Source organism: Anolis sagrei, chromosome 6, assembly GCF_037176765.1.
Source record: "Anolis sagrei isolate rAnoSag1 chromosome 6, rAnoSag1.mat, whole genome shotgun sequence".
NCBI classification, from domain to species: Eukaryota; Metazoa; Chordata; class Lepidosauria; order Squamata; family Dactyloidae; genus Anolis; species Anolis sagrei.
Genome location: NC_090026.1, coordinates 51,391,708 through 51,418,804, shown reverse-complemented (window position 1 = coordinate 51,418,804; position 27,097 = coordinate 51,391,708). Strand labels below are relative to the sequence as shown.

At 41.9% G+C, this 27,097-nt stretch overlaps 1 protein-coding gene across 7 annotated transcripts in view; it reads right to left on the bottom strand.

Moving 5' to 3' along the window:
• Window positions 1–21,416, bottom strand: part of TANC2 (tetratricopeptide repeat, ankyrin repeat and coiled-coil containing 2) — a 225,068-nt gene extending 203,652 nt beyond the window's left edge. For 3 of the 7 annotated variants that reach the window (XM_060781307.2, XM_060781308.2, XM_060781310.2), the window contains exon 1: window positions 20,922–21,416. The gene's annotated coding sequence lies outside the window, so the exon portion shown is untranslated. Of the gene's footprint in view, window positions 1–11,296; window positions 11,338–20,921 lie in introns of all 7 variants that reach the window. The other 4 variants (XM_060781305.2, XM_060781311.2, XM_060781304.2 and 1 more) reach the window with 3 other exon arrangements.
• Between the last annotated feature and the right edge of the window lie 5,681 nt (window positions 21,417–27,097).

The window sequence follows — 27,097 nt, the reverse complement described above, 5'->3', positions numbered from 1 at the left end:
AAACAGAATAATTATGGTTTGAGGTTCTATACTTGTTATGATTTCTCAAAATGAAGTCTACCTTTTCTTGGAAATTTGTATCAGTCTCACACAACTTTATACCTGGCAACTTGGAAGAGAAAAGGTAAATTAACTTTGTTCTTTCCAGAAGTAGATTAAGTTTCGATGGTTGCAGTGGAATGTACAGGGTACCACATGGTAAACAGACTGTGAAAGTATAATGGTGAAGGAAACCTTAAACAAAAGTAAGCTCCTCACATCTGATTAGTCATAAGAGGTCAGACCACATTGATTTCTATGCTCATTGCCATAAGGATTCATACAACCGCAAGAAACCTTTTCAGAGAAGATAACAGTGAAGAATAAGGAGCAATCGGATGCTTTGAACAGGTGTGACCAACCAAACTGGCATATGGGCGAATGTTCTCACTGAGAGTTGAGGAATGAGTAAGTGAATTTTTTATTCTACAGCAGAATGTTTTGAGTTCAAATTCATACGAAGAATCTCATATATTCACATAGCAATGTGAATATCTGAAAGACAATGACCAAATATACTATACTTCAGTTAAAGCCTATGACAAAGAAGCTCCGTTATAAAAAGTGTCTACCTCGCCCGCCCGCCCCCCACCCCACCCCCCATTTCTTGCTTGGTTTCTGGATGGCTGGCTGGAAGGTTTTTTGGCAGCATCAGCACTGGGAGGATTGTGAAAGCAGCTTGAAGAAACATACTTTCAGTGTCAAATTGCAACAATGTGCCTGCATTTAATGCCATAAAGCTTAAACTTTTTTTAAAAGCATTGTTTTCAAAGCAATTCTGCAGTAGTTGAGAATGCTTTCCTACCACAGGCAAGATATACAGCAGCTGCCTCTAGGATGACTTACTGAGAGTGCATGCATATCAAAGCAGTTAAGAAAGGGCTACCCACAGATCTACAGGTTTGACTACAAAAATAAAATTAGAAAAGTGGAGGATGGTGTGAGGAAGAAATAATAATTCCGGAATGCATTTTGGAATAAGGTTTTAAGTAAAAACGATTTAAATATTTGTATTAACTAATATAAGGATTATCTGACCTAGATGTGTCATTTCACATGTGCATATTGTTAGCTGTAAATACAATGTTTGATGAAACACACTGAAAGGTTCCTTCTTTTTGTGGTATTGGAACCCATCCTGTTCATTCCATGTACTTTCTAAATTTTCTGTTAAAGTAGTAAATGTCCAGGAACATATCTACTGTGTTAACTGAACTACACCTATATAAGTAATATACCTGTATTTCATATATGTTCAATAACAAATAAATGGATACTATTTTAATTTTTCATATTATATTTCTGCTTAGCCTAAGTTAAAAGTAAACATCCATTCAAACATTTTGTTTGCTAGTAAAACATACTGTTCTACAGAATTATATCTGAATCATAAATGTGAACAGTATAAAGCAATCTTCTGATAGTCATAAGCAATTGCTCAGGTGTGATTTCCTTTACCCCTTTTAAGTGAAGGTCAGCTTTAAACGGCAATGTTATCCTATAATTTTCATAAATAGAAAGGAAATAGGTCAGCCAACTAGATTATATCAAGGTCAGATCTGGGTGCTATGAAGAAAGGTAAAGACGGAAAAAAGAAGGCACAAAGCAGACACAGCAGAATATCAGACAGTCAACATGATATTCTAATAATAAAAATGAAAAAAATGAAAAAATTAAGAACACAATACAGCATTTTGTTCATTCTCTACAGTTTCTGTTCTGGGGCAAGGAATCATAACTTCAGAGGAATGAGAAGTCTTCCCAGAGTCTCTAAGCTGAGTCCTTTTGTATCTGGTTCCAATCAAATAGCCTGCCTTCCCAAACTAGAAGCTTAAGGAAAAGGAAAAAAAATGCAATGAGATAAATAAATCAATAAAAAGAAGAAACTGTCTTCATTTCACAAGAGAACTCAAAGGCAATCAACTGGATGGTCAAAAGGAGAGGCAGAACTGAATCCAAAGAACTATAACTCCAATGATTGATTTTGTTCAGAAAACTCTTTTCCAAGAATGGCCCACCAACAGGAGATGTAGTATACAGATAGGATTCTTTCCTCAAATTTGTCGTAAGCTTTACAATGGAATTGAAGTTACATGACCATTACTGCTTTGAGTTTACTTTCCTCAGGCTGAAGAAGAAATGGTGCAGAGTGGCATAGCAGCACAGTGAAATAATGGAGAACAGGAAGTTAGCATCATCTAGATAGGCAACAAAAAGTAGCAATACAGGCAGTCTCCAAGTTACAAATAAGATGGGTTCTACAGGTTTGTTCTTAATTGAATTTGTATGTAAAAGAGAACAGCTCCCTTTTAAGTGTAACTCCATCCAGACACACATACACACACACTTTGGCTAACATAGAGAAGGGTTAACACCCTTGTGTTATTTTTTTGCTGTCTCTGCCCCTGTTCACAAGATTTCCCCTCGCTTCCTATCCCTGGGATAATTGGATTTGAAAAAAATTGGCTTGTTGTGGAAACAAAGATTGGTGAGAAAGCTTCAGTGGAGACACCTTTTCCCCATGATAATGCTTTCGGGAGTGAATTTTCCTCCCTAGGGGTAGATTTCTCTCACTTCCTGTTGTTTCATCCCCATTCTTAACTCTGAGTCATTTATGGATGTTTGTAACTAAGGAACTTACTGTACGTACAAAAATTACAGGTGCAGGAAAAAGATACAAAAATAAAGTATGTTTAGAAGAGTTAATTTTGGGAGAATTTGTCTTTTAAAGGTCTGTATATTTAATGAAATTATTCTTCAATTTGCGGCTGTTTTTCTGGAACTGCCCAATCTGCTATACAGCTCAGTCATAAAAGATAGAAAAGCAGAATGCATTGGAACATTGAGAATAAAAGCAGCTCCTGGTTACAAGAATTGTTGTAAATATACATAAGTTCATCAACAAACTTCTAATTCAATACCAGATACTATTCACTGGAGTTAGCATGAGCCACAATGTGATTTGACCAATTTACTTGTGGTAGGGTTTGCAAGAATACAAAATTCTGCAATCTTCAATATAGATTTAGAGAAATCTGAAAGGATAACAGAGATATCAAAGCTATTAGATCAGCCTGGGAACTTTTCTAAAATTGCGTCTATAAACTGGAAACAAATATCCTTGTAATACAGGCAATATAGAAAAACACAATCAACTGTTTCAACTGTGCCTGACTGACAGGGACAGATATGCTGTGCATATGGAATCTGTAAAGGCCTCCTTTCAAGCAGGAGTGATGGCAAAATGGTGAAACGAAGCAAAGCAAAAGCTCTAATGTTTAGGAATTTCCATAGCATAAAAATAAGCCGACAGAGCAACGTTTTATTATGTTTGCCTGCTTTTTCTGTTTTCCAGCAAGACTATGACTCAGATCCATTGCTTCATTGTTTCTTTGGTGCTAGGGAGATTCAAACTCAAAAAAGCTGAAGAGGAGAACCCATACTGTTGTAAACTCAGTTTAACAGTCCTCAACCATGAAGAGGGGAAAATGTGAATTAAATCAGGGGGGCTTGAGATAAGCCAACAGCTAACCATTAGGGTTGGATAGGTTCACTTATAAATAACAGAAACTCAGGGGGAAAATACGAATTTGGTCATTTGACCATGCAGGAAGGGGGGGGGGATCCGAATTTGAACCACTTACCTTTTTTTCAGAAATATTCTATAATGTTTGTATGTCTCCCAAGGTTATTTAAATTTTCACAACAATTAAGCAACTCTGGTAAAGGCAAGGGAATTTTAAAAATCTCATGCTTTCGGCTGGCGCTGCAAGAAGAGAACTGGTGGGCGTGGCTAATCACAGCCACAGTTTGGGAAGGGCAGGCCCCCCAATGGTAGAGACTGCAAAAGGCCCTGCTGTTAAACTACAATGCATGCCTGCTCATTAGCCAAAATGGCAGAAGGACCCAAAAATAGCTGTCTGTAGCAGTCTTCATCTAAATATAAAATAAACTGATTGAATCTAGAAAGGAGTCTAAAGAAGTTAGTAAAGCAATAAGCAACTTTTGCAAAGCCAAGAGAACATAACTGCTTTGAAAACCAATCATTTCTCTTTGGCCTGGTTGCTATGAACAAGACACTGGGGTAGCCAGCCACAGCCAGCCAGCCAGACCTTTACAGTCAGTAAGTAATGATAAATAAAATGATTGATTGCATCTGCAAATAGGAATAAGCAGATGGCTGTGTCTTGAGGGTCTCCTCCAACTCAGTAGAGGAAGCAAATGGATGTCAGGAGAGTTTGGATGGTGCCTTTCTGTCCAGAAGAAGGGGGTCAGTCTAGATGTCCCTTGATGGGGTCTGTACTATTATTTCTGTTCTCCACCTATTTAACACAGTTTGTGCCACACAAACAAATTTTCTAGAGTAGGAACAGATTTTCTTTATTATTAAAAATGTTTTTTTATAAAAACTTTGAAAATTCACAAAAAATCCATGAATAAGTCAAAGGTTATGAAATTTGGTGAGCTAACAGTGGTCCGTGTGTTCTACCACTGTAGCAATACAATACAAAACGTTATTGCGGTCACTGACCAACACAATGTGGGGCACAAGCGCCCTGGGATGTGAAGCACAGGTCCTCAGTGAAGAAGTTATTAAAAGGTAGATTAAAAAACAGTTTAAAAACTTTTTAATATACAGGTTATTGTAACAGGTATGGAACCGATGGGGGGGGGGGGGCAAATTGATAGGAGGGGACAAAAACACTGGGAGGACACTAAAGGAGAAGGGAGGGGCACATTGTGAGTCTAGTAGCAAGTTTCATCAGGATTGGTCTAAAAATGAGGGAGGGGGAATCCACTGAAGTTTCCCCAGTGCCAGTGCTGTTTCTCTCTACTGTGCATGCGCGCCTGCATTAATGAAACAATTTGGAAGTTTCGGAAAGTTTTCAATTTAAAAAAAAATATCCGGAAGGGACTTTAGAATCAAACCTCCTTCATCCGAAACAGGCTTTGAACCATTTTTTTATCAACCAAGTCTACTAACCATGCAGAATCAAGCACATGCTCTGAGTGCAGCCATTCCAGATTCTATTCTAAGCAAGAGATTTGGAAGATAACATATGACATTGAGGTTGCTGCACAAAAACGTGGCCATTATGTCTCTAATAAGAGTCAGAAGTCCTTATAAATGCATAGCTGAGAAACACATAAAATCAAGTACAAGCCCCTCTAACCTGCTCTACATGGTTCAGATCAGTGAATCACGAATTCTGCCACTCATCCCGATCCTCCAGCTGTCTGAAACTGGAGCTAGCCCAGCCATTTTTAAATTCCTTTCCTGTGTGCCTACTTCTACTCCCCTACCTGAGTCTGAACATCAGTAAACTTCATCTCTCTTTTTCCTCTTCTCATTAACACTGCTCATTCCCCTATACAAATAACAAACTCCCTCCAACGGTCACTATTGTCTTTCCTAGAGAGGAAAAAAGTTTTAGTTCAAGCCCAAATTTCTCTATGTTAACTGAGAATGAATTGATTAAATTTTAAAAAGCAATATCTAGAGTGGATTTCTGTGGATAGAAATGTAATTTATTAAGTCTTCTGCCCCAGCACTGAAAACACATTTTGCCTAAGCTGTGTTCCTGAAGCTTAATTGTATGGATGAAAGTAAAGAACAGAGAGGCGGCCTAAAATAGAGTTGGAGAATTGTGCGAGAAACAATTTTGCTAGAATAGCTGGCAGCATTTCCAGCCCTTGAAAATTTGAGGCAAAAACAATCAAGTCTGCTAAGGGGTAGGTTGTACGGTTGAGTATCTGAGGAGAAAGATACCCTACAGAATTGGCCATTTGCAAGGATATTGCCCAGGGGATGCCAGGATGTTTCGATCTTTTACCATCCTTGTGGGAGGCTTCTCTCATGTCCCTGCATGAGGAGCTGGAGCTGACAGAGGGAGCTCATCTGCACTCTCCCCGAATTCGAATTTGAGACCTGTGGGTCTTCAGTCCTGGCGGAACAGGGGTTTAACCCTCTGCGCCACCAGGGGCTCCTGTTGAGGCTGGCCAATCAGAAAACATATACAAATTTCCTTTCCCCTCAGTCACTTGAGGATCTTGGAGTTTAGAGGCTGGCCAATCAGAGACCCAGAGACCCAATTACATTTATTATGATGTTGTTATGAAAAGTGTTCAGCAATGCTGACTTGGCAGGTCTTTCCTTCTTCAACCATCACATAAGTCAGACAGAGTGCCTATCTGTGGATGCGGACATAATTTTTGCAACAGTTAAGCTAAGCACTTGCATGCATGTTCTTTCTATTCTTCCCAGCCGTTGAAAGAGATGGACTAATAAGTAAGCAATGGGATAAATAAACACTTCCTTATGGATGGGCATTTTTTTTCACCTAGACTTATGGAAGCATTGGTAAACTGTTACTTAAATTAAAAAGACTTTCCTGTAACTTCCTACCTGATGACAACAGCAGTGATACCATACCTAATCTTGTTAGTACTGTGCAAAAAAGGCATGTTAAACAGTTTTTTAAAACCCTAGGATGAAACAATCAAACTTAAACAAGAGATAGTATCAGAAGATGAAACTCCCAGGTTGAATGGCACTCAGTGAGCTTTTAGAGAAGAACAGAGGACAATTATGAGTAGCTCTGATGGTAGTGGTGTAACTCAGGCATGGGCAAACTTACCAGCTGTTAGGAATTGTGGGAGTTGAAGTCCAAAATACCTGGAGGGCCGAAGTTTGCCCATGCCTGGTGTAACCGGACTGAAGCTGAAAGGACGTTTAACAGTTGATATGCACAGATGTGAAAGGAAAATCTGAAGCTGCACAATACCTATTTCAGGGACATGGAGGTGAGAAGCATGAATCAGAGGAAGGTAGTAAAACAAGAAAAGTAACATACAAACATTGCAATACTTGGGGTAAGTGAGTTCAACTGGACAGGAATTACACTTTTGAGTCAGATACACAGTGTTCGTTAGGAAATGAAAAGACACAGAGTGACTGTTATAATGGGAAGAGATGTAGTAAAAGCCGTCAAAGAATATAATGCAAATTCTGGCCCAATCATTGTTGGAACTCAACCACATCCTGCACAAGCTTGTAGTTTACATCCAGGGCTTAGATAGGCATATGGATCAGTTGGCAGGGAAAAAACCCTTCCCACAGGGGCCTCTTCATCTGTCTTCCTTTCTCTCCTAAAACCTTATGGGATTTATACATTTCAGGGATGCACCTCCTTTTCTGAGCACATAGTAAGCTCGAATCCTTCATTTTGTTCTTCTCCCATAACCATGGAGGGACAAGATGTCTGTTGTGAGTTAGTTGGAAAGCTAGCTAGGCCCTATGTTAACTTTCCTATCTAGTTATGTAATTCTTTGAACAAAGTCTTTTATCATTTTAAAGCTTGACCCTACTCTTGATTGCTTAAGCTCTTTTGCTCTACTGTTGGTACTAGAAGCTTCTGATCTGCTGAACTGCTGCTACTACTGTTGTTGCTGCTTTGCCATTTTTAATGCTTTTCTTCTTTTGGAAATTCTTTCCCAACATGCCAATAAGACCTTAGAGAAAATGCATCAGTATAAGCATATTCAGTGTTTATGCTCTAATTTTAAAGGCAAAAAAAAAATATTCTATGCTGAGTGCTGGATGAAACTGACCACACACCAAAATATGATTTTTTGTTTATCACGGGTGATAAGAATGCAAAAGCAGGAAACAGAGCAGAATCAGAGACTGTAGGAGAACCTGAGCTAGGAATCTGAGCTGGCAAATGACTGTTTATGCTGAAGATGCCAGCCACATATGCAGGTGAAACATCAGGAGAAAATGCTGCTAGAACACACCAATACAGGCACACAACCACACAACAACCCAGTGATTCTGGCCCTGAAATGCTTCAACAATTGTTTAAATGTTGTGAGACCAACAGTTTATTCATCTCAAACCACATTCCAGATAGATACACTCATTCGAAGAAGTCAAAGACCTGAGATTGCAAGATCTGAACATGACTGTAGAACATGATACAGCAATCAAAATTGTCTATGTATATGGACATCATATGATGGTCAATACAGAAATCAAACATTACAGGAGTGAAGAAGCTCCATTCTCTCTACCAAAACCAGGAGAAGATTGTGGAACAAACCAAAGCTTCTTAAACTTTTTCCACTGCAACCCCTTCCACCTGAGATTTTTTAATGCGACCTCAAATACAGAGATATATATAATAGCTATAACAATCAAACATTTACCAATAATAAATCAGCATTTAACAATAACAAATCAGCTTGTTAAAAAGGGATTATTTTCCTTTTTATGAAGTACAGCTGAAGCATTTTTTTTGCAGAGTCCACCATAAACACTGCATATTGTTGTTAACAGATTTGTGTAAATGGCTAAAACGGCCACTAGGTTTACTGTTGCCAATTTTTTCACGACCCCAACACTGAGCTAAAGGAACCCCATTTGGAGTTTAAAAAGCAGTAGCATAGACCCCAAACTACCAAGATTAAATATCAGAGTAAAACTCAGTTTTAAGAACATTGCCATAGATTTTACAGATATTAAATATAGATTTGTGCTATGAAGTATAATTGATCAGGAGCCAGAAGAGCTCTCAACTAAAGCCAAGGACACTGTAAGGGTGCAATGCAAAATGACACTATTTGCAACTAAAGAGAGAGAACACTCAATGCAGGGCATACAGAATTATTTAACCAGTAAAGTATGAACAAAATGTAAATGAGGGCAGAAAAAGCAACTGTTAAGTAGATTGTGATGAGGAATGAAGAAAACTACCATATAACAATCAATGCAGAGAAATACAGGGTGAGGTAGCATAAGTTCCTTTTTTAAAATGCGCGCCATGTGGTTGAAGACGTAGCAGAGCGCTAGTGGTCTTGTTCGAGAGGTGGGAGTATAAAGTTTGGTCCTGACACAGTTCAGTCGCCATCATGCGTTGGAACAGTGAGGAGCGTGCTTTTGCCGTTGAGCCCTACTTTTCGAGCGGATTTGGATGGCCCGCTCTCCAGATTTGGCCCCTTATGATTTTTTTCTATGGGTTTTTTTGAAATCCTGTGTTTATGTGAACCGTCCAAGGACCCTACAAGATTTGGAGACCAACATCCAGGAAAAAATTGCCAACTTAACGCCTGCTATGCTGGCAAGAGTCATGACAAACGCCAGAAATCGGTTTATGGGGAATGGAGAATGGGGGACGTCACCTACCTAATTTGATCTTCAAAACTACATAAAACAAAACTTTAGGTATGCGACTACATTATAAAAAAAATAAAAAATTCTGATTCATACAATGGGTTTTATTAAGTTTTGAAAAAAAGGAAGTTATGCTGCCTCACCCTATAGAAGAGGACAACAACAACAAAAAAAGAAGAGAACTCTTCCACAAAATCCAAGAAATCAAAGGAAAACTTAAATTAAGATTGAAGATGTCAGGAATGGGAATATATTACATGACAAAAGAGAAATGAACTCTATTTCACTTATTCTTTATTTTTATTGGAAGATATGCTGCAATTTTAGTTTTAAATACTGCTGAATTCTCTTTTTCTGATTGCTGTTTTATTTTATAGTCTCTTAAATTTAATAAAATATTTAAAGGGGGGCATTATACATCATACCACAAACAAGTATTAGATAATGGGCTGCACTAAAGAATTTCACGACAAAATCAGCCTGTGCTTTTTAGATTATAGAAACTGATGTACCACAAGACTTGATTTTCCTGATTCATAACCTGAACTCAGGACAAACACTTACTGTTGGGACAGAACATAGAAAAATATTACAGTTTCCACTTGACAAGGGGTTGTAAGCCAAGGTTGCATTTTATCAACCTGTTCAACCTTTACACTGAATATATCACACATACCGCAGGACTACACTCAGAGGAAGAAAATGTGAAAATTGGAGGGAGGATCCTCAACAATTTAAGACATTAAGATTACATTATATTACTAGAAGAAAACAAAAAAGACTTGGAATGATTATTGAAGAAAGTTAAGAAAGAAAGTACAGAGACAGGTTTACAGTTGAATATTAAATGAAACAAAAATAATGACCTCGGGTGATTTACATAATTTTAAAGAAAACTCAGTGAAAAAGTTAAAGATTTATCCATATCATAGCCCAATCATTAATTAGAATTAAGGCTACAATCAAGAAATCAAAAGACTAGGGGTCCTTCCAGACAAGGTCCATATCCCAGGCCCTGTCGGATTTTACCTGAGGCATCCAAACAATGCCTCAGGTAAAAGAGGACTGACTTGCTTTGATACGAATTATTTAGATACTCTGTTAGACCCGGGCCTTTCTGAAACGCCCAGGTCTAATGGAGTATAGGCCCTGTGGGAAAAGAGTAATCTGTCCCCACAGTCCAATGAGCTTCATCAAACCCAATGGACCCAGAGAAGCGAAGAGAAAACCCACCCCTCCCTAAATTCCCCTTTAAAAGCTTTAAAATAAAATTAAAATTTACTGGACTGCCATTAGGCCTCTCTGGAGGTTTCCTGGTGAGTACCAATGTTGTGGTGGGGGGAGGGGCCATTCCCCCCCACCACCACCACCACCACCACCACTTCCTGACACAATATTGGTTCATTTGTAATGTAGTGCTGAAGAGGAGTTCTTTGGATACCATGGACTGCTAAAAAGACAAATCAATGTAGACTAGAGCTAATCAAGCCTCGCCCCTCCCTACAAACATGATGACTAAAATGAGACTGTCATGTTTTAGAGATATATAAGAGAAGACATGACTCACTAGAAAAAAATAATGCTTGGTAAGGGGGAAAAACAGCGGGGGTAAGAGGAAGACTGCATTCCATATGGATAGACTAAATCAAAGAAGCCAAAGACCTGTGATTTCAAGACTTGAGCAGGGCTGTTGATAATAGAGTAACTTGGGGATCTCTCACTCACAGGATCCTAAGTCAAAGCTGACTTAATATCAGTTAAAAACAACCCTCCTGTAGTACACCACAATAACTTATTTTAGCACACCTATTATTTTCAGTTTGGGGACAAGATATTCAATGTCTAGTGGCATCTTAATTTCATGTTTTCCAGAGTAAAGTAGATTAATAAGGCCATATAAGGCTGCCTATGTTAGTAACTGTCTTTTGAATCCTGATTTTAAACCTTTTAATTGATACAATACAATAAGATACATTCTACTGTATTTAGTTCTTTTACAATTGTTTTTATTTCTTTTTGCAAAATCATTTTCATTATCACAAACTGTATGTCAAATTGCTTATAAAAACATTAAATTAATCTTACCATTTTTATTCTTGGTATTATTACTGAGGCCAATATCAGTCCTGCAATATGAAAGGAATAACAGCTGGATAAGTGTGTATGCATGTGCATGTATAGAAAGAGAGTTCACAATACATTTTGAAAAAATGGCAAACAGCATCTATGAAGCAGCATTAAACCAATAGTGATCCACAGAGTTTGATCTTGTCTCCCACACTGTTTAATGTCAAAACCACTAGAATAAATCATTCAGAAATTCCCATCACATTTCATGGAAGCTGCTGTGATACTGAAACCATGCTTAAGGTTTATGATGAGCTAGATGAGGGCCAACTGCAGATTAATCCATATAAAACAGGCACTTCTAATCCATAGAACTGCTAATCCAGGAACATGAATTCAGACTGCTTTAGATGATACCTCATTCCCCTCGCAAACACATGTTCAAAATTTAAAGAAGCTTCAATCTATACTTGAATGTTTTCCAAGAACATGCCAGAGAGCAACATTTGTGCCCACTGACTACAATTGTTTCTTTCCTGAAAGCTCTTCAACGATCAGCAGTGGTCCGGATACCACCACTTTGCATAGCATTGCTCTAAATGTGTGTGTGTGTGTGTAATTTCAGCAGAATTGAATGTGCATAAAGTCAATTCCAAGAAAGAAGGCTTTCAGTACACACCAGAAGAGCATTAAGAAGGGGTAAGGCAATACATTAAAAAAGGGGAACGGAGAGAGTTCAAGAAGCCACACACAGTCTCTAAGAAGTTTATCTCTCCAGTTCCAGCCAAACATACTTTGAGGGCTGTCACAACATGCAAGAGGGCCTGTACAAAAGATATTTTGTCTTGGTGCATACTAATGACTGTCAGTGTTTCTCCCATACTTTTACTTGAGTTTGTGTTTCACTGTGATAGAGTAATTCACATTATTTATGCATTTTTACATTTTATAGATGATGGACTTCTATGAGCATTCTGTGTGGTAAACATGGGCTAAAATGTTTAACAAACACATCTTAACACACCCAGTTAGCCATAATTAACAAACAGAGAGCATAAATTGATATTTTTTCCTGAAATCTTATTTCTGTTTTACTTTTCTGCACAATGTTATTTTCATATGTTTCATTAGCATCTAACAACAGTAAGCTTCAATATCAATATTGATTCTATAATTTTACATGTCTACACAAACTCATATTCTGCTACCCAATGATGCATTTTTGCATGAACAGTAAATATGTGGAAAATACTGCAACAAGTGAAACGAAATGTCAACAAGCATGATTCATCTGCCTTCATTCTTTGAAAGAGCATACTACTCTAACAGATTAATTTCCCCACCCATTAGCTCCCACACAATGCCTTTCCTGTGAAGACCTAAAGCCTAAAATATGTCAAGACACACAACATGAATAGTACCATTGAACTAAACATTCACATTCAGAACTCTAAGCATATGTGCATTTTGCATTTTCATCTTGCAGAGGGAGATCTGGGATACTCATTCATAAGCACTTATTTTTACATTTTAAGACAAATTTTAAGAAGGCACAATTTGGGAATTTTAGAGATCTCTTACAATATGCATGTTCAAACTGTTTCTAAAGCTATTTATGTGAAAGAAGAGATACATAGAAACATACACATGAAAATTTAAAAATCACTATCCTTAAAAACATGTCAATAAACAAACAAAAGACCTCAATCTCTTCTGTGTAGATTTTACAATGCCATATTTTCAACACAAATATTTTTCTAACACCATGCCATCTTTTAAAAAAGAGCTCACTAACAAAAGCAACATGGTATCAAAATTAAGGTAATGGTTCCTCTTACTTTTGTAGCAACGATATTGCTAGATAAGACTCATAGTCCTAAAATTAAATAATTACCTGAGGGATCTACTCACACAAAGTTTTGTATTCCAGGAGAAACCGCTATACAAATAAATAAATGGCTACTCTGCCACTCTCCATATATCCATCCTTGTTCAGATGTACTGTTGAGACATCAATCTTTTTTCACTTTCCTATCAATTGAAATAAATATGTGGCACAGATTTTGAACCCAAAACCAAAAGAAATTAGGAGGGAGAAGAACAACAAGCACTTCCAAGACACTTTTTGTTATAGATCTCTTTATCCTAAGACATGTATGAAACAATATTTGATAATTATCTTGAAATTTAAGACATAAACCCTGTCTCAGAGGCAGCTTAGTGCACAAAAGGTTCAATACCATAAGATACAACTGAAGATTTTCTCACAGAAGCCTAGAGTCAAAATAGGAAGTAGTGATTCAAATTCCAAGGCACAAGGACCATAATCATAAGCAACTAATATTTTTTCCAGTCCTGATTCAGGAAAGGGAACTCCAAAGTCAGCCATACTTTCCAACATAGCTATTACAACTGGATAATTTTCAAAAATTAGATTAATTAAAAGCAACTGGAAAGTATAACAGCAGGGGAAAATCTTTATTTAAAATAGAAAGATTCAAAACCTACTATAAGATTAAAGTCAAACATGCACCACAAACCATCAGACAAAGAAAGTAAGTTCAGCTGTGTAACTGGCATCATAATTCTATGCATTCTACCTCTTAAATCCCATTTAGTTTAAATGTGCTACTCCCAAGCAAGTGCACAAAGGACTGACTTATTAGCATCATTCATAAAATTATAAAAAGCAAGACAATCAAATCAGAAGCTTCATCCAAATGGGAAAAATCAAGTGCCAAGCAGATGTAAATTAGGTTCGCGCACACACGCTTTCTCTCTCTCTCTCTCTCTCTCTCTATATATATATATAGTTTCACAACTTAAATTTCAATAAGATTTGCTTCAAAACAAGAATATTTAAGACCCACCCTTATTTTTTATTTTTAAGGGGATTGCTAGCCACAAGTTCCAATACAATTCAGCATAGAGTATTCAAGCCTAAGTATTATTTTAAAAAATTACTGCTCTCATCCAGAATGAGCTAATTGATTCAATGATCAATATAACCTCATATTGCTCTAGATTCATATTAAAGAAACATCTGATTATGCAATGGGTCTAGTTCCCAAGTATTATTTTTAATACTGTGAGAAACACCAATACAATCTACATCATACAATTCTGCTATATTCTTGACAAAGCTTGGATAAATACAGTCTTGGTTTCATGACTAAACTCCATAAAACAGACATCAGAACAAAGCTGCCCACTGTCTGCCTTTAATTCATGGGAATATGGTAATTTGAATTTAGATTTAAATAAAATAATAATCAGTTTCACATGATAATTTATCCTCCACCACTAATTCAGAAAATAAACTCTTCTCTCCGACCATGCATCAACTGAGAGATCTGTAATCTCGACAGCACCAAAAGGTCAAAAACCATGAATGATATTGAACAAGTGCTTCTGGCACATTAACAGGTCCTAAAAAGTCCCATCTGCAAAAAAAAAAAAAACCTTGATAATTTATCAGAGATTGAGTTCCATCCCAACTACATGCCACTTCATTCCACAATAACAATTTGTTATAACATCTTCCTCTCCATGACATAAAAGATTTACCACACTCTGAACTGGACACCACAGTTCAAAAGAGATATTGACAAGCTGGAAGATGTCCAGAGGAGGGCAACTAAAATGATCAACTGTCTGGAGACCATGCCCTATGAGGATTGTCTTTAAAAAAGTGGGCATGTTTAGGCTGAGAGGAGACATGATAGCCATGTATAAATATGTGAAAGGATGTCATAAGGAAGAGGGAGTAGGCTTGCTTTCTGCTGCCCTGGAAACTAGGACTCGGAGAAGTGGGTCCAAATTGCATGAAAGGAGATTCCACCTTAGTAAGAATTTTGTGACTCCAAGAGCTATTCAGCAGTGGAAGTCTCTGCCTCAAAGTGTAGTAGAAGGTCCTTCCTTGGAAGCTTTTAAACAAAGGCTAGATGGCCATCTGTCAGGGATACTTGGATTGTGCTTTTCCTGCATGGCTGGGAGTTGGACTAGATGGTCCACGTGGCCTCTTCCACCTCTATGATTCTATGACTCTAAATGTCAAGATTCTCCTCCTTCTCCATGTAGGATTGATACCAACATTCCAATCTATGGGTTTTATATCTATAGTGGTAATTCCAACATCTCTCTGCTCCCCACCCACAATCTGGACCAAGAATACCAAACCTACATCCAGCTTATGTCCCAACACTTGCATTTGCAAAAAAAAAAAAAAAACCCACACATATACATGTTGTTTCCCCACATCCATCGATGTCCCTATCTCCACATTTCTATGACCCAAAAACAATTTCATCCAAAATGTTTGTTTGTTTATTTATTTATTTATTTGTTTCAGGAATTTCCATGCCGCCTTTCTCCCAGCAGACCCAAGGCAGCTCGCAACATATTTAAAATATATGATGTCACATAAAACCATTGGCTAAAGCAAACCATAAGAGTTACACGAATGCTCCATAGCCTCATCCATGTAAACAGTTAAAACTGAATTGAATTTAAAATTTAAAATGAATCTAAAATTCCTGTGCGAACCATCAGGTGCTAGGACTTGGTTCAAATTCCATCAAAAGCTGTTAGACACACAATGTAAATGTTTGTTGTGTCCAGTATTATATTTTCAAGCAGTTGATAAGTCCTTAACATTTCTCACATATTATCATTGTTTAAGACTCCTCTGACTTCTGTTTTAGTAGCACAGATAAGGGCATTCTACCTTGGCAGCCAACTCTCCACAAAAGTCAACACTGACATTGAAATACAACACAGCCTGAGCTCTGCGAGTGCAGCTTTTTTCCGAATGAAGCAGAGAGTGGTTGAGAACCAGGACATCCGTAGGGACACCAAGATGCTTGTTTATAAAGCTATTGTCGTCCCAACTCTGCTATATGCCTGTGAGACGTGGACTGTCTAGAGACGTCACATGCAACTCGTAGAACGATTCCATCAGTGTTGCCTCCAAAAAATCCTGCAAATCTCTTGGGTAGACAAGCGGACAAATGTCAGCGTGCTGGAAGAACCAAAGACCACCAGCATTGAAGCGATGGTCTTCCACCATCAACTCCGCTGGACCGGTCACGTCCGGATGCCCGACCACCGTCTCCCAAAGCAGTTGCTCTACTCCGAACTCAAGAATGGAAAACGGAATGTTGGTGGGCAGGAAAAGAGATTTAAAGATGGGCTCAAAGTCAATCACAAAAACTCTGGCACAGACACTGAAAACTGGGAAGCCCTGGCCCTTGAACGCTCCAGCTGGAGGTCAGCTGTGACCAGCAGTGCTGTAGAATTTGAAGAGGCACGAATGGAGGGCGAAAGAGAGAAAGGTGCCAAGAGGAAGATGCGTCAAGCCAACCCAAACCGGGACCGCCTTCCACCTGGAAACTGATTCCCTCACTGCGGGAAAAGATGCAGGTCAAGAAGAGGGCTCCACAGTCACCTACAGACCCACCGTCAGTACACTGATCCTGGAAGACTATCCTACTCGGACAATGAGGGATCGCAGTAGTAAGCTATGTCTTAACATGCTTTAATTTTTTAATTGTATTTATATGTCATCTGATTTTAACAGTTTAATTGTGCTATGTATTGTTTTGTGTAATCGTGGCATCGAATAATTGCCAAAATTGGAAGCCGCTCTGAGTCCCCATTGGGGTGAGATAGAGAGGGGTAGAAAGACTAACCTATGCGGACAACGAGGGATCGCCTAAGTAAGTACGTTTCATCTTTGCCTATATCTTTGAACTTATAGATCCCAATTAAAGAGGAAAGTCTTCACTCCTTTTCTAAATACAATTCCTGGCCAAGTGATGAATGTGTGGTGCCCATTGCCTTGCCCCATAAGGAGCCATACATACCTCTCATTCTTGTGGCCCTATTCTAGCAATAACATACTATAGTGCTAACTGTTCACAACTCTAGAAAACCTGTATATCAGCGGTTCTCAACCTGGGGGTCACCTGGCCATTTCAGACGGGTCGCAAGGCTGCCTCCGTTGGCCCCACCCCAAGGGCGCGGGCCAGGCGAGGGCTCCTTCGCGCAAGGCCTGGCCTCGCGCAAAGTCCACCACGCACTCTCACCATCCAGCGAGGGCGCGAGGTAGGCGAGGGGGGACCGCCTTCCACCTGGAAACCCATGCCCTCACTGTGGGAGACGATGCAGATCAAGAATAGGGCTCCACCTTACGGACCCACCGCCAGTACACCGATATTGGAAGACAATCCTATTCGACAATGAGGGATCACATAAGTAAGTAAGTAAGGAGCACATATCACAGTTTGGCTCAATTCTATCATTGGTGGGGTTCAGAATGCTCTTTGATTGCAGGTGAACTGTAAATCCCAACAACTATAGCTCCCATATGTCAAGGTCTATTTTGACCAAACTCCACCACTGTTCACGCTGGGCCATATGGAGCATTCATGCCAAGTTTGGTCCAGATCGATTATTGTTTGAGTCCACAGTGCTCTCCTGATGTAGGTGAACTACAACTCCAAAACTCAATGCCCATCAAATCCTTCCAGTATTTTATATTACTAATGGGAGTTCTGTATGCCAAGTTTAGTTCAATTTCATCATTAGTGGAGTTCAGAATTCTCTTTGATTGTAGGTTAACTATAAATCCCAGCAACTACAACTCCTACATGACAAAATCTCCCCCCGCCCAACCCCACCAGTATTCAAATTTGGGCCTGTTGGGCATTTGTGCTACATTTGATTCAATGAATGAAAATACAACCTGCATATCAGATACTGACATTACGATTCAAAACAGGAGCAACATTACAGTTATGAAGTAGCAATGAAAATAATTTTATGGTTGGGGGCAGAGGCGGCCCTAGGTAATTTTCAATTGTAAGCAAACAGTATTTTGGTGCCCCCAACCAATCACTGATATATATTTTCTATTCGTCATGGGAGTTCTGTGTGCCATACTTGGTTTAATTCCATCATTGGTGGAGTTCAGAATGCTCTTTGATTTTAGGTGAACTATACATCCCAGTAACTACAGCTCGCATATGTCAAGGTCTATTTTTCCCCAAGAGCGCCCCTGGGCAAAATCAACTATACTGCGAATGCTTACTTTGCGTAATGGGTTGAGCCGCCCCTGGTTGGGGGTCACCACAACATGAGGAACTGTATTACGGGGTTGCAGTATTAGGAAGGTTGAGAACCACTGCTGTATATGGTGAGAGCGGTGAGCTAAGGACAGACTTGAGAGTGGACTATTACTCCATTTTCCCCCTTTCATCACAACTACGATGAGCAATCTGGATTTGTGGGTTGCTGTAGATTTGGGGGGGGGGGGGGTTATATGGCCATGTTCTAGAGGCATTCTCTCCTGACGTTTTGCCTGCATCTATGACAAGCATCCTCAGAGGTTGTGAGGTCTGGATTTACTTCCAACACATGAGAGTACACAAGATTTTGTTGGGGTTATATGGCCATGTTCTAGAGGTATTCTCTCCTGACGTTTCGCCAGCATCTATGGCAAGCATCCTCAGAGGTTGTAAGGTTTGGATTTGCTTCCAACACATGAGAGTACACAAGATTTTTTGGGGGTTATATGGCTATGTTCTAGAGGCATTCTCTCCTGACGTTTCTCCTGCATCTATGGCAAGCATCCTCAGAGGTTGCGAGGTCTGGATTTGTTTCCAACACATGAGAGTACACAAGGTTTTTTTGGGTTATATGGCCATGTTCTAGAGCAGTGTTTCTCAACTGAGGGGATGTCAGAGGGGTCCCCGAAGACCATCAGAATATACAATATTTTCTGCTGGTCATGTGGGTTCTGTGTGGGAAGTTTGGCCTAATTCTATCATTGGTGGGGTTCAGAATGCTCTTTGGTTGTAGGCGAACTATAAATTCCAGCAACTACAACTCCCAAATGTCAAGGTCTATTTCCCCAAACTCCACCAGAGTCCACATTCAGACATATTGAGTGTTCATGCCAAGTTTGGTCCAGATTGATCATTATTTGAGTCCACAGTGCTCTCTGGATTTAGGTGAACTGCAACTCCCAAACTCAAGGTCAATGCCCACCAAGCCGTTCTAGCATTTTCTGTTGATCATGGGATTTCTGTGTGGCCAGGTCTGATTCAATTCCATCGTTGGTGGAGTTCAGAAAGCTCTCTGATTCTAGGCGAACTAAAAATCCCAGCAACTACAATTCCCAAATGACAACATCAATCTCCTCCAACCCCACCAGTATTCAAATTTGGGCGTATTCGTTATTTGTGCCAAATTTGGTCCAGTGAATGAAAATCCATCCTGCATATCAGATATTTACATTACGATTCATAACATTAGCGAAATTACAGTTATGATGTAGCAACAAAAATCATGTTATGGTTGGGGGGTCACCACAACATGAGGAACTGTATTAAGGGGTCGCAGCATTAGGAAGATTGAGAACCACTGCTGTATAAGGTGAGAGCAGTGAGCTAAGGACGGACTCGAGAGTGGACTATTTCTCCATGTTTTTTTTCCACCTCTCATCACAACTACGATGAACGATCTGGATTTGTAGGTTGCTGTAGATTTTTGGGGGGGTTATATTTATTTATTTATTTAGCGGTTTTGTATACCGGTCTTCTCACCTCCATCAAGGGACTCAGGTCGGTTTCCAACAACAATATTACAAATAATCATTAAAAACATCATATTCCATATTAGACTAAAGCATTAAAATAGCAAAATACAGTCATATAATTACAATGGTCAGTCGTCACAATAAAATCGTTGTTTGTCATCATCCCTCCATATCGCAGGATATTGACTCACTCGTCAAATGCCAGTTTCCAGAGCCAAGTTTTCACCTGTTTTCTGAACATCAAGATAGAAGGGGCAGTTCTGATCTCTAGTGGGAGAGAGTTCCAGAGCCGAGGGGCCACCACTGAGAAGGCCCTGTCCCTCGTCCCCACCAGACGCGCTTGTGAGGCTGGTGGGACTGAGAGCAGGGCCCCTCCAGACGATCTTAAAAGTCTTGATGGTTCATAAGGGAGAATACGTTCGGACAGGTAAACTGGGCCGGCGTCGTTTAGGGCTTTATAGGTTAACACCAGCACTTTGAATTGTGCTCGGAAGCTAATTGGCAGCCAGTGGAGCTGGTGCAACAGAGGAGTAGTATGCTCCCTGTAGCCCGCTCTTGTTAGTGTTGTTATATGGCCATGTTCTAGAGGCATTCTCTCCTGACGTTTCGCCTGCATCTATGGCAAGCATCCTCAGAGGTTGTGAGGTCTGGATTTGCTTCCAACACATGAGACTACACAATGCCATCATCCCTAGCCACACAGCACGGATCGCAGAAGCAAGGAGCGGAATGGACTAACCCTCGACGTCGTTGTGAGTGTGCAGAAGGGCGTGGGTGCGCACCCACTCTCCCGACAACTCCCCACAGAAGGGAGGACAGTGGGCATGAACTGCTTCGGCATCCCTCCCGGTCAAGATGTGCGGGGCTTCCTCTCTGTTTCCTATTTGCTCCTTCCTCCACGTCGAGGTGATAGGTAGGGAGAAGGAGCAGAAGCCGGGGACGGTGACAGAAGCCCTCCTCCCTGCCTCCCTCCCTCCTCTCCCGCGGAGGTTAGCCAGGCACACCCTCCCTCCCTTCCCTCTTGAGTCTTTTCCTCACACTCACCTCCAACTCCAGTGGGGAGACTGAGGGGCTCCCTTCGGGGCGCGGCCACGTCAGGCTTCTCCTCCTCCTCCTCCTCGCCTTCCTCTGCCTCGGAGCCTTGGAGGAGGGCCTGCTCGGCGGAAGGGAGGGAGGGAGGGAGGGAAGGAAGGAAGGAGGGTGGGGGGGAGCCTTCCCGTTTCCCTTCACCACATCCCGGCGACCAGCAGGAAGCGCGGCTCTTCCTCCCTCCCTCCTTCCTTCCTTCCTTCCTTTCTTCCTTCCTCAGTCAGTCCCTCACAAAACAATTCCTCTCCCCCCCTCACAACACAGTGAGGGAAAGAAGCACCACGGATGCGCGCGCACTCCCAGAGAGGCGCGCGCACTCTCTCGCACTCTCTCCCTCACACAGAGGGGCGCGCGCGCACGCCCTCCCTCACGGCCGCAAGGAGACGGACTACTGATTCGGGGAGGGGTTCGGCCCCGCCTCGCGCTCCTTTGAGATAAAGGTCTGCGCGCGCAGGCCTCAGGCGCGCGTGCGTCCCCTCCCTCCCTCCTTCCCTCCCTCCCAGGTTCGTACGGTGGGTCAGACAAGTCTCTCAATCAAGCCACGCTGGGGAGTGCGCGCGCAGAGGCTCTCACGCTCAGATAAATAAATAAATAAATAGATGAAGGGAGCGAGGGAAGGAGGGAGGGGCCGGCAGCAAGGGCGGCCGCTCGCGCCAGCACACAGGTGGTGGGCGGGGTTACAAAGCACCCCCCCCTAGCGAGGGAGGGAGGGAGGGAGGAAAGGAAGGAGGGGGGAGCTTCGGCTCTCCCTTTCGGCTCCTCCCACCACGCCTCTTCTGAGGGCGGCGAGGGTCCCTCTTCGCCTGTCGCACGTTCTTCCTTCTCATTCCCCCCTCCCCCAGACTTCGAGCTCCCTCCCGGCATGCACTTGGCACTCTCTTCGGCTGAGGGTCTCTCTCTGTCTCTATGTGTGTAGCAGGCCCCCGCCTGCAGGAGCGCCTTGCTGGGCCTGGCCGCCGCTCTCTCTGGTGCAGAGAGACCCTTACTCTAGGGCAGTGGTTCTCAGGCCTGTAGTGAGGGGTTGGTTTTAGGGGTTCAACCCCCCCCCCCGAAATGTTTCAGTTTTTTTAAAAAAACCTGGTTTACTCATGAATTTTAACTGGTTAACCAAATCCCCATGCGAAGTCTATGAGATGCAAAAAATTAAGAGTTCCTCCAGAACTGTAAGCACTATCTCAAGCAAATATTGACAATTTATTCACACTGTCATTACTTGCAGCAATAGCCGATGTAGCGAAGCAACCAAGTTGGGGGTGTGTGTTGAATGCTCTCATTAAGGAGGCCAGACTTGGTGGAGATGGTTGACAGGGGCACAGCTGCAGGCTATTGAAGGTTGCTCTGCCCCCTGCTATGCTCTTTGCTTCAGCGTGAGCTAGGAGGCAGGTTTCAACCCCCCCTCCCCCAAAATTTTCAACCCTCCCCGAAAAAATTTTCTGGCTACGGCCCTGGTCAGTCGCAAGGCCGAACAGGGTATAGGGTTACAGCCAGTGCTGGATGGGGTCGCACTCCCCTTGAAGGCGCAGGTTCGCAGCTTGGGTGTGACCCTGGATTCATTGCTGAGCCTGGATCCCCAGGTTTCAGCGGTGGCCAGGGGAGCATTTGCACAGCTTAGGCTCGTGCGCCAGCTGCGCCCGTACCTTGGGAAGTCTGACTTGGCTATGGTGGTACACGCTCTGGTCACATCCCGCCTTGACTACTGCAACGCTCTCTACGTGGGGTTGCCTTTGAAGACGGCCCGGAAGCTTCAGCTAGTCCAGCGCGCGGCAGCCATGTTACTAACAGGAGCAGGACGCAGGGAGCATACAACACCCTTGCTGTTCCAGCTCCACTGGCTGCCGATCTGCTTCCGGGCCCAATTTAAGGTGCTGGTGCTAACCTACAAAGCCCTAAACGGTTCCGGCCCAAAATACCTTTCGGACCGCATCTCGGCCTATGAGCCCACGAGGACCTTGAGATCGTCTGGGGAGGCCCTTCTCTCGATCCCGTCTGCCTCACAGGCACGCCTGGCGGGGACGAGGGATAGGGCCTTCTCAGTGGTGGCCCCCCAGCTGTGGAACACCCTCCCTGTTGACATCAGGCAGGCGCCCTCCCTTATGTCCTTCCGGAAGAGCCTGAAGACATGGCTATTCGAGAAGGCATTTAACTAAATGCTACAGCAACTGGAAACGACAAATGGAACGGAATGTAGACTACGAGATTGGTTGATCCTATGATAAGACGAAGCGGATTTTTAGTGTAATTAGATGATAGTGTATTATTGTTATGTTGTTTATAGTGCCATGGTAGCTTATTGTATGATATGTTTGTTTATGTTGTACACCGCCACGAGTCGCCCTAGGGCTGAGAGCGGCGGTTAATAAATGAAGCAAATAAATAAATAAATAAATAAATGGTTCTCAACCTTTCTAATGCCGTGACCCCTATATAAAGTTCGTCATGTTGTGGTGACCCCCAACCATATTTTAGTTGCTACTTCATAACTGTGATTTTGAGACTGTTGTGAATTGTAATGTAAATATCTGATATTCTGGATGCATTTTCATTGTTAGAAATAGAACATAATTAAAGCATAGTGATTAATCACAAAACAATATGTTTGTGGGAGTATGGACCACAGATGGGGGGATCTGCAGTACCTTCAGATGATTCACCTCTGAGACCCCCACAACTTCAGTTTCTTGGGAAGCAAGTTCCCCAGGCAGGGGGCTACAGCTGAGAAGGCCCTGTCTCTGATCTGCAACGCTGGCAGGAGCGAGAGCAGAGTCTCCTCGGATGATCTTAGAGCCATAGCAAACTAGGATTTTGCGAGAGCAAACTAAGCCAGCACGAGCGATGCTCCGCCTCTTTCTCCGCCTATTTCCCTTTGCTAGGGCAGCGTTGCTAGCATACGCTCGTGCCGCAGCAAACTACAGGAAGCTTGCGCTCGGGCTTGCTCTGAAGCCCTGCCTTTTTTTCCCCCAAGGCTGCTCTCTCTCTTGCTAGCCTGCCTGTTTTCCATTGCAGAGGGCAGGGATGCGAGCGTACGCTCACAGTTGAATTCTGCCAACTGCAAGAGTACACTCGCATCGCTTCCCTAGCAAGGGAAAACAGGCACACTAGCAAGAGAGAGAGCAGCCTCGGGGGGGGGGGGGGGGAAGGCAGGGCTTCGGAGCAAGTTCAAGCACAAGCTCGCTCTCGTTTCCAGTAGTTTGCTACGGCACTTAAGGCGGGACGTAGTGAGAGATGCATTCGGACAAGTAAGCTGGGCCAGAATTGTATAGAACTTTATAGGTCAAAACCAGCACTTTGAATTGAGTTCGGTAGTGAATCGTCAGCCAGTGGAGCTCACACAACAAGGGGGTGGTGCGCTTCCTATATGTCACTCCAGTTAGTAATCTGGCTGCAGCCCGTTGGACTAGTTAAAGTCTTTAAAGGCAGCCCATGTAGAGTGCATTGCAGTAATCTATTCGGGATGTAACAAGAGTGTGATCCAGTTCAAAGATCCCTGAAACATGATCCAGTTCAAAGCAGATAATCTGAATTCAGAAACTGGATTACATGACAGTGTAGATGAGACCACTCAGGGCACTTCCACACAGCCCTGTATCCCAGTTCAAAGCAGTTCACATTATCTGAATAAAACTACATTATCTGCTTTGAACTGGATTATGTGGCAGTGTAAGCCCCACGTACAGTGTGTGAGTAATCCAGACAGATGTAACTAAGGCATGTACCACCATGGCCAGATCTGGCTTCTCAAGGAACAAGCACAGTTGTGCAAAAGTCCTCCTGGCCACCACAGATACCTGGGCCTCCAGGTTCAGTGCTGAGTCCAGGAGGACGCCCACACTGTGAACCTGTATTTTCAGGGGTAGTGTAAACTTCTCCAGCACAGGCTGGATCCTTCCAACTGACCAGGAATACCTCTGTCTTGTCTGGATTAAGTTTCAATGTGTTTGCTCTCATCCAATACATTACTGATGATATGCACTGGTTTAGAGTCAGGACAGCTTCCTTGGCTTTAGGTAGAAAGGACTAAGTTGGTTGTCATCTGCATGCAGGTGACACCACATGCTAAAAGTCCAGGTAACCTCTCCCAGTGGTTTCACACATATGTTAAGCAGGGACAAAATGGAACCATTCTGAACCCCACAGGTCAATGGCGAAGGGTTCAAACAGGAGTCCCCCAGCCACCACCTTCTGGGTACGGCCCTCCAGGAAGGTCCGGAGCCACTGCAAGACAGTGCCTCCCAGTCCCATCCCAGCTAGATGACCCAGAGGGATACCATGATCAATGGTATCAAAAGCCAGAGAGAGGTCCAGAAGAACCGACAGAGACACATTCCCCCTCTCTGTGTAGGTCATCCACCAAGGTGATCAAAGCTGTCTCTGCTCCATAGCCAAGTCCTGAAACCAGATTGAAATGGATCTAGATCAGTGGTACTCAACATGTGGGTCCCTAGATGTTTTGGCCTTCAACTCCCAGAAATCCTAACAGCTGGTAAACTTACTCAGAAATGTATATTTACTTTAAAAAAAACCATCCCTGAATCCTTCTGTAACGGACACTAGCTGATTTATTTATCGTGTCATCAGCAACCATTGTATTACAATTCTAACAAAGCAAAAGAAACACACAGATTAAAAAGAAAAAGGGAAGAAAAAAACACACACACATTTTGCAAATTTGGTATTTGGTTAAATGTCCTTTGACCAGTATCTGGCCACTTGGAGTGCCTCTGGGGTTGCCGCAAGAAGGTCCTCCATTGTGCATGTGGCAGGGCTCAGGGTGCATTGCAGCAGGTGGTCAGTGGTTTGTTCTTCTCCGCACTCGCATGCCGAGGATTCCACCCTGTAGCCCCATTTCTGAAGGTTGGCTCTGCATCTCGTGGTGCCAGAGCGCAGTCTGTTCAGCGCCTTCCAAGTCGCCCAGTCTTCTGTGTGCCCAGGGGGGAGTCTCTCATCTGGTATCACCCATGAATTGAGGTGCTGGGTTTGGGCCTGCCACTTTTGGACTCTTGCTTGCTGGGGTGTTCCAGCGAGTGTCTCTGTAGATCTAAGAAAACTATGTCTTGATTTAAGTCGTTGACGTGCTGGCTGATACCCAAACAGGGGATGAGCTGGAGATGTCTCTGCCTTGGTCCTTTCACTAGCTGATAATTGTCCATTATAGAGGGATTCGGGATGGTTTTTTAAATATAGGTCTTACAGCTGCCTCCTTTAGACAAGTTGAAACTTTGCCTTGTACCAAGGAGGCATTGACCAAAATGTAGCTTTGGGAGGAAGTACTTGGAAAAGTCCTTATGGGGATTGCAGAAAGAAGACACTGGAGCTCTTAGCATTGGTGGAAAGGCTGGGGATGCAACCAAGCAGGTTAAAAGCTGCTAGCACTGTAGTATAATTATTAATATTTAAGGTGCCACTGAGCAGAGACAGCTGGGAACGGCAAGAAAAGAGAACAGACAAAAGAATAATTGAGTTAATTTTTTATGTGAATCTGATTTCAGAGGAATGGGTTGAAACAGTGATAAAGAAAATGTAATATGAGTGTTTGAAGTGTTCACACACACAAGTAGCCTATTAGAGTGAATTGATCTTCAATGTACATTAAATTTTTATATATTTGTATTTATTGGGAGTATCATTTCTTTCTGCAGTATGAAGCCGTGAAGACGAGAATAGTATAGAAACAGTCCTGCATTGGCATTTGCTTCCATTTTTCTTGCTCAATATAATGTCTTTCAAAGTTTTTGGAGAGTTGTCATTGGTTCAAATAACAGTGTCTAGAAGGACCTTAAAGACTAATAGTGTTTATTTGTTATAAGCTTTTGTTTATTCCAGCTTCAAAACCACTTTTATCAGATGCATGAGATATTACCTCATTTAACAGATTATTATGTAGATGGTTTGGTGGGAGGTTGTCATTAAATGTATTAAGAGTGAAAAGAAATGTAAATGTTACAAACATTTATAATTACCTTATCATTAAAGTAGCATGTCTGTTGTTTATCATTTAATGTCATTGGATTGTTGCACAGATGTCCTGACATAGATGACTTGATTGGCACTTCTGATGAAAACTTGAATAAGATAAAGTTAAACTAGGTTATTTGGTAGTTATAATAAATATTTAATCATGTATATCTCTGGGG